Source organism: Populus euphratica, unplaced genomic scaffold, assembly GCF_000495115.2.
Source record: "Populus euphratica unplaced genomic scaffold, PopEup_1.0 scaffold431.1, whole genome shotgun sequence".
Taxonomy (NCBI): domain Eukaryota; kingdom Viridiplantae; phylum Streptophyta; class Magnoliopsida; order Malpighiales; family Salicaceae; genus Populus; species Populus euphratica.
The window spans coordinates 3,671-12,443 of NW_011500119.1; the positions used below are offsets into that span (position 1 = coordinate 3,671).

The 8,773-nt window shown below is 38.0% G+C and overlaps 1 pseudogene; it reads left to right on the forward strand.

Annotated features, from left to right (window-relative positions):
- Positions 1-574: 574 nt before the first annotated feature.
- On the forward strand, positions 575-2,034 carry LOC105110010 (peroxidase 27-like; annotated as a pseudogene).
- The last annotated feature ends 6,739 nt before the right edge of the window (positions 2,035-8,773 follow it).

Genomic DNA, 8,773 nt, shown 5'->3' on the forward strand with positions numbered 1-8,773 from the left:
ACAGTACAGTTTGCTTAAACCTTGCGTTCACATATTTAGCCTATCTGTTATTCCAGGCCATTTCATTTATTACAATGTTGCTCCAGCTCTTCAAAGCCATTTCACGACCATCAATAGACCTTTTGGGAAATTAACACTTGTTTTTTGTCAGGCCTTTGTGCGGAGCAACTTCTTGTTATGTGTCCTGAATGGGCACAATAATATCTATAATCTATGTTAGATTGTTTTTTGTGGCAATGCAATGGGAGAATGTTTAATGCAAGTAGAGATTTTTCATTGTTTTGAGTACGAGTGTCAGCTAAAGATTCTTAGGGCCAACACATATTGTAGCCATGTTATGGTGTGAGGCGAACCCATCCTCACAGGACGTGTTTCCATTTTTGAAGTACTTGGAGTTGAGCTGTTCAATAGGAGAATGTTTAAGGCAAGTTGGGCAAACGTGCAATCATATTACACACAGCGGCAGTTTGAACAATGACGCTGTCAAAGACCTCAGCTTGACTATAAAAAGAAATTATTGTGTTCCAAACCATCTCAGCCTGTAGAACAACTTCAAAACTCCTGTTCACAGATAATGGCTATCCAAAAGCTTTTTTCAGTCCTCTTTCTTCATCTGGTTCTCGCTTTCCTGCTAGTAGAACTCACTAATGCAAGGGGGTTGCAACTCGGATTTTACCGGAGAACCTGTCCTGATGCAGAGCTTATTGTACATAAGACCCTTCACCGGTACATTTCTAGGGACCCAACCCTTGCCGCTCCTTTGCTAAGAATGTATTTCCATGATTGTTTCATCAGGGTAAGGCCTTAAGCTACGCTACTGTTCAATTCACAGCTGTGAAACATAATTTATCTTATATCATTATTTTCAACATTACATTGCTGCTTAAGCACACGTCAAACAATTCACAGGGATGTGATGGCTCTGTGCTCCTAAGTTCTACAAAGAAAAATCAAGCAGAGAAAGACGCGATCCCGAATAAAACCTTAAGAGGATTCAATGTCATTGATGCTGTAAAATCTGCACTGGAGAAGAAGTGTCCCGGTGTGGTTTCCTGTTCTGATGTCTTGGCCCTGGTGGCTCGTGACGCAGTCCTAATGGTATTAAATCTTACAAAACAAAATTTTTTCTCCACTAATAAACTGCACCATATGCGCATGTGCTTAATCAAAGCCTTTCCTTCCAGATTGGCGGACCACATTGGGATGTCCCCACGGGACGCAGAGACGGAAGAGTGTCCATTGCCAATGAGGCTTTATTCAATCTACCATCTCCTTTTGCCAACATAACTGTCCTGAAACAGCAATTTGCTGCGACGGGTTTAAGTGTAAAGGACCTTGCAGTTCTATCAGGTAGTTTTCGTAACAAAAAAAGCTATCTACTAAGCAAAATATCAGCGTATTTACTTGGAATATGTTTTGGTGACAGGAGGACACACCATAGGAATTGGACACTGTACCATAATCTCGAACAGGCTGTACAATTTCACAGGCAAGGGAGATACTGCCCCTTCATTGGACCGAAGATACGCTGCTCAACTGAAGAAAAAAATGCAAGCCTGGAAACTCCAACACAGTGGTTGAGATGGACCCTGGGAGCTTCAAAACTTTCGACGAAGATTACTACACCATTGTAGCTAAAAGACGAGGGCTATTCCGATCCGATGCAGCTCTTCTTGACGATGCTGAAACTAGAGACTACGTCAAGTTTCAGTCAAGGACACAGGGATCCACCTTTGCACAAGATTTTGCTGAATCCATGGTGAAAATGGGTTACATTGGAGTCCTGACCGGCAAACGAGGCGAAATCAGGAAACGTTGTGCTGTTGTGAATTAAATCGATATTTAATTTCATTTTCCATACCTGAGTTGCTTGTAACGAAGTTGCATACTGTTCATGTTTGAGTTGTCTTTTATCTGCCTCTACTTTCTATCTTTTTTCGCATTTGCAACCCAAATGGTTGCTGGATGCACTTAATAATTTTGATGTTGGCCATTCCTTATATTTTAGTGATTTATTCAATTTCTTTTAATGAATATTACAACTTTCATTATTCTCTTAATTTTGTAATATCTGCTACATTTTGTTTTTTAATATTCCAAAAAAATTCTTCCTTCTTTGAATCATATTCATATAATGTTGCTCCAAATCCAATTACTACAAGATCCATCATTTTGAGCTAGTAAATGAGAGTGGTATGTGCATTTATAGGCCATGATTATCATTGGAGTTTCTGACTAGTGATATTATGATATTTATCTATTGAAAGCTAAGTACACTCATACAATATTTAACGCGGTTTGATAAATTACCTACATATATGGGAGAAATCAATATTATTAGAGATAGAGAAAGAGAACAACATAGATATATGAAGAAGGAGGATCATATTCACTCTACTTTATTCCCATTGCTTTCATAAACACTGCTACACATGGCAGCAAGGCTACTGCCCTTGGCAACCCTTCTTTCTCTCTTCTCCTTTTGCTTTGCTCTCTTTCACTCTCACTTTATGCTGCTCTCTTGGTGCCTATTTACAGGTAAGAATAATAAGAAAACTTGGCTATAAATTATAGCACTAATGGTGGCATCACATGGGTTGCATCATTTTGTTAATGGTTGGTCCAACTTGTTTGACAATAACAACTGCCATCAATAACCTCTCATTGCAGCCTTTGACAATGACAACCCTCTCCTAGTGTAGGGCTACAGATGCTGCCACAGAAGTGGCAATATCCCAACAATCACCCTCTTTGCCATTTATATGGGCAATTGTCTTCTTGTTTTTTCAGCACAAGCTTGCATCCTGTAGCTTTTTCAAACTTACCATTCTAAGAGCATCTTTGGTTAAGTTTCCAAGTACTTGCCAAACATTTCAATCATCAGAGTCACCAAAACACACCCCTTCGAGTGTATCAACCATGCTCGATGCAAAATGATTTTTTAAGCCTTACAGCAAGGCTTACAACACCCCTTCAAACGGATATTCCCAAGTGCAATAGTCATTGAGTATTTCAATGTGATTATGAGCTCACCACTCTTTCAAGAGTCTACTCATCCTAGAGTTGTGTTTGCCCTCTGTTCCATCCTAGGAACCACACCTTTTATGTGAGTCTTTCGCTCTTAGTCTTAAGAGTCCAGGTAGCTTTTCACCTTTAACCATGAGGGCAGTCTATTAAAGGTTGATTCATATTTATCTTCATACTCTGAGTATTACAATGCATTACCGAGCTCACCACTTTAACAATAGTTAACTTGTTCTAAGAACCTGGGCATGCCCTCTGCTCATTCCTAACAGTAGTTTCTTAATGCTCTACAAGTTATCCACTTATTGTCCAAGGCAAATGTTATCTAGCTCATTAATCTTTAGCATGGGGGCAATATCCATGAAAGTCAATCTTGTATTTATCTGCATACTCAATATAGCCACTTCATTGGCTATCCATATATTTGTCCACTCATAACTAGCCATCATATTGGCTTTGGGGGTATTTTGAATTGGGCTTATATCATAGCCCTCACACCTTTTCCTGAGGTGTCTTTGCCCGTCATGGGGCTGTCTGAACTTAGGCTTATATCGTGGCTTTTACACCTTCTGTCTAAGGTGTCTCTGCTCGTCATCATGCGGCGATCTTATCCTCCTTAATCGGGGATGAATCTAGTGGCTTCAAGATTCCCTACCACCATATGGACTTGGAAGAGATCATTGTCATTAATCACATATAAAGAGTTGCGATACACTTTTTGCAATCCTCCATCTTAGTTTCTATGTTTAGAGCTTCTATGCCTTTCTGCTTGATAGCTCTACCTCCACCATTTTTTTTTTATATCTTTACCTTTCATAGGTGGTTGCTTTTTATCACAGACGTTTGCACCCTTTCAATTAGGTGTCTATGCAATAGCTTATCTTTCCATTCTTGCATGCATTGAAAACGTTCTTGCCTATTGCCTTTATTAAGAGCACAAGAGATTTCTTGTTGTACAACTTCTTTGCGGTCTCTGCTCTAAGCTTTATTTGGGAACACTTCTTCTCCTTACACATGATGTCTCATTATAGTACCTCATTGGATCCTACGGGTACTCCTGCACAATCTTTGTATGTCCTTGTGCAATTTCTATTCTCCAGATTTCTTATATTTTTTTCTTTTATATTTAACAACAGCTCATTATCCTGTTACAACACCTATCCAAGTCAAAATAGGGTGTCAAGCTTTATTTCCTTGCTATATTTCTCTTCTATTATCAAGGTCTTCATCAATTCTCCTATCGAGAAATTACACTCACTGAATGTATCTTTTTTGAAGAAATCACCACTCTATCAAATCCTTGAACATACAGAACCCAGTTGTTCTCTTATGCCGTCATCCTGCTAGTCTTCAATAGTTTCATTACAAATTGTTACATATACAAAAATAGTATCGTATAGATAATCTTTCAACTAAGTAAGTTTCTAGAAAAGATTAAAGGGGTCACACTAGTCCCGCTTAAAACCCAATCTCCTAGACATAACTTCTGAGGCCATATTTATCCATTGTACTATCTTTTCGTATATACAACATTTTGCTAGCTTTGTCGCAGCTTTCCTTTACAAGTGATCTGGAATATCCTGGTTTTATATTTGATTTCACAACATTTGGTAAGACTACTAGTACTTAGATTCATCAAGATTGGTCTTCATCAATTTTCACTCTCTACCTCAAATCGTCCACATGATCAGGTGTCCAAAGTATCCTAATTTTGCCTTCCTTCAAAACAATTAAAAAATCTCCTCACTTAGTAGTTCAGCACATATAATTAGGCAAACATGTGTGATTTCTATTTCTTTATCTCTATCAACCACCATGATGACCTTCAGATTCCTTCTAATTGGACAATCTCTTTTAATAGTTTACCACCACATCATTCGGTCCAAATCAATGATCGGAATATACCATTGCATCTAGGATGTTCAAATTAGCTGGAAACAAGTTTGAAATCATCCAAATCGTATTTTAGAAGACTAAGATTTGATCAGAACAATTCTGTCCTAATCAATGACACAAATTCAATCTCAGAGGCTTACGGCTCGGCTAGGCTCAACTCAGCATGGCTCGTTGTTAATGATATGGGTCCTACTGTGCTGACGTGTTATCCGACTGGTTACTAACATGTAATGCCAACTATGCATGCTTATACTGTGATGATGTCATGATGACGTCGCCCTTATTCGGGTTAGTCATGTGGGTCAGGTCGTCTAGTATTTGGATCAGGTCAGCCCATCCAAGCAAAGAAGACGCGTGGCACATATAGGGTGCGTTTGTGCTTGTGGCCAAACGCCTTGCCAGCGTCCGATTTTCACCAGTGTACTCGTCTCTTCCTCCTCTACATAGCGGTATGGTCAAAACACCATTTTGACAACTTTTATTTTTGAGCAAAAATTAAACACCACTTTAAATCATATGCTCTGATACCAATCGTTAGGGATTCCGACTGATGATGTTCTGATATTTGCCCATTGAAGGGTAAATACACTAACATAATATTTAACGTGGTTCAATAAATCAACTACATCCACGAGAGAAGTCAATATTATTAGAGATAGAGAAAGGAAACAACATAAATACATAGGAGGAGGATCGTATTCACTCTACTCTATTCCCATTGCTCTCACAAATACAGTTGTATATGGCAGCATAGTTGCTGTCCTTGGCAGCCCTTCTTTCTCTCTTCTTTTCTCTTTGCTTTGCTTTCTCTCACTCTCACTTTATGCTGCTCTGTTGGTGCCTATTTATAGGCAAGAATGGTAAGACAACTTGGCAATAAAGTATGACATTAATAATAGAAGCACATGAGCTACACCATTTTATCAATAGTTGATGCAACTTGTTTGACAATAGTAGCTACCACCAACAATCTACCATTGCAGTGTTTTAATTGCAAAGAATTAGGGTACATTGCCCAAAATTGCAGTAAGAAATTCTGTAATTATTGTAAGAAAGAGGGACATATAATTAAGAATGTCGTCTGCGACCACAGAATCGACAAGGGTTTACTGTGCAGTCGAAATTGGGAGCTGCTTCTATGGCTGCCGCATCCGTATCCTCACCGTCAACACCACAATCTTCATCGTCGGTGAGCTCTTTGTCAGGCACTCTCACTCCCAAAATGGTGCAGCAAATGATAATATCTACCTTCTCTGCACTCTGGATTTCTGGTAAGAAAAATAAACTTAGCATTCCCTTGGATTCGGCACATAATAAACAATGGTTAATGGATTCGGCAATGTCAAATCACGTGACCAGTAGTGAATATAGGTTGTGTAATATGCGAAAATACATGGGTAATCAGCATATACTAGTAGCAAATGGTGATAATTTGTTGATTTTATCGATTGGAAATTTAGGATCTTATTTCAAGAATATTGTGTCACCAAAATTAACCACAAGTTTACTCTCTGTTGGTCAAATGGTAGAAAATGACTGTGAAATTCACTTTAATCGTCATGGTTGTTGTGTGTAGGATCAAGTGTCAAGGAAGGTGATCGCGAAGGGGCCTAAAGTGGGATGTTTATTTCCAATACAATTTTCTATTCCTAGTATTAATTCTTGTGCTTATTCTACTATCATTAATAATCCTTATTTTTGGCATAAGAAATTGGGGCATCCCAATTCTAATGTATTGACTCATCTTATGAACCATGGATATTTGAGGAATAAAAATTCTTTTTCAACAGAATTTTTGGATTGTAGTTCTTGCAAATTAGGTAAAAGCAAAGCATTATCATTTCCTTTACATGGTAGTCGTGCTTCTAAATGTTTTGAAATTATTCATACTGATGTATGGGGCGTAAGTCCTGTTATTTCTTATGCTCAGTATAAATATTTTGTCATGTTTATTAATGATTCCAGTCGTTTCACTTGGATATATTTTCTTCGATCTAAGGTTGATGTATTCTCAACATTTCAGGCTTTCATTGTATTTGTTGAAAATCAATTTTCTGCTCATATTAAAATACTTTGGTCTAACTCCGAGGTGGAATATGTGTCTAAAGAATTTAAGGAATATCTAAAAAACAAAGGGATTCTCTTTCAAAGATCTTGTCCTTACACTCTTTAACAAAATGGAGTTGTTGAGTGTAAGAATGGTCATCTTTTAAATGTTGTTCGCACCTTATTAATTGATTCTTCGGTACCTACTCGATTTTGGGTAGAAGCTCTGTCAACAGCCGTTCATCTAATTAATCGTTTGCCTTCTCAAGTTCTAAACTTTGTATCTCCATACTCTATTTTATTTGGTGTTATTCCTGAGTATGATTCCCTCCATGTTTTTGGGTGTGTTTGTTTTGTTCACTTACCATTTACTAAACGTAATAAACTTTCAGCCCAGGTTGCTCGTTGTGCTTTTCTAGGATACAGTAATTCTCATAAAGGGTTTGTGTGTTATGATGCAAATGCTCATAAAATTTGTACATCTCGAAACGTGATTTTCTTTGAAAATCAAAATTTTTTTCCTTCTTGTCCCTCAACAGAATCCACTCCTATCCAGCTTCCCATATTTGATTATGATAGTCCATCTTATATCTTTGAACGTTTTAAGCCAAGAATTGTATATCAAAGACGTCATCTACCATCCACTTTGCCCCTTCTGGACACGGAACCGACATCTGATCATTCCCCTCAACTAAGACGATCAACTCGAGTTTCACGTCCCCCAAACAGGTATGGATACTCAGCAACTACTATTAATAGTACTTTTATGCCTAAGACTTATGCCAGGCTTCTACATAAGACTGTTGGCAACAGGCCATGAAAGAGGAACTCCAGGCTCTTCAGGATAATCACACATGGGATATTGTTTCTTGTCCTACCGGAATTAAACCTATTGACTGCAAATGGGTATACAGTATTAAATTCCAACCTGATGGATCTGTGGAACGATATAAAGCACGGTTGGTGGCTCTTGGAAATTGTCAGGCATATAGTATTAATTATGAGGAGACATTTGCACCTATGGCTAAAATGACTACCATACGCACCATTATGGAAATTGCTGCTTCCAAGAGATGGCCACTTCGTCAAATGGATGTAAAAAATGCATTTTTACATGAAGACCTGAAAGAGAATATTTATATGACTCTTCCTCCTAATATGTTTACTCACCTACCTAATAAAGTCTGTTGGTTGAAACGATCCCTGTATGGTCTAAAACAAGCACCACGAGCATGGTTTGAAAAATTTCGCACTACTCTTCTGAAACTTAAATTTATTCAAAGCCAATATAATTCCTCTTTGTTTCTTCAGCAAACTACTACTGGTATTGTTGCTCTTCTGGTATATGTGGATGATATTATCATTACAGGATCTGACATTCCACTCATTGAGGATTTACAGTGTTCTCTTAACAGTGAATTTCATATGAAGGATCTGGGACACCTTCACTATTTTCTTGGTCTACAGGTGCACTTTATGTCTAATGGGATTTCTCTACATTAGCACAAATACACCCAAGAGATTCTTCTCTTGGGCGGTCTTGAATTAGGGAATAGTGTTCTTACACCTCTTGAGATTAATTTAAAACTTTGTCATAATGATAGTGACCTATTACCTCATCCCTCCATATATAGGCAATTGGTGGGCAGTTTGAATTATCTAACCATTACTCGGCCGGATATTTCTTTTGCAGTATAACAAGTCAGTTAGTTTTTACAGGCTCCTCGTCAACCTCATTTAGCTGCTGTCTGAAGAATTCTTTGTTATCCTAAAGGCACATCTAGGAAAGGATTATTTTTTTCCTGCT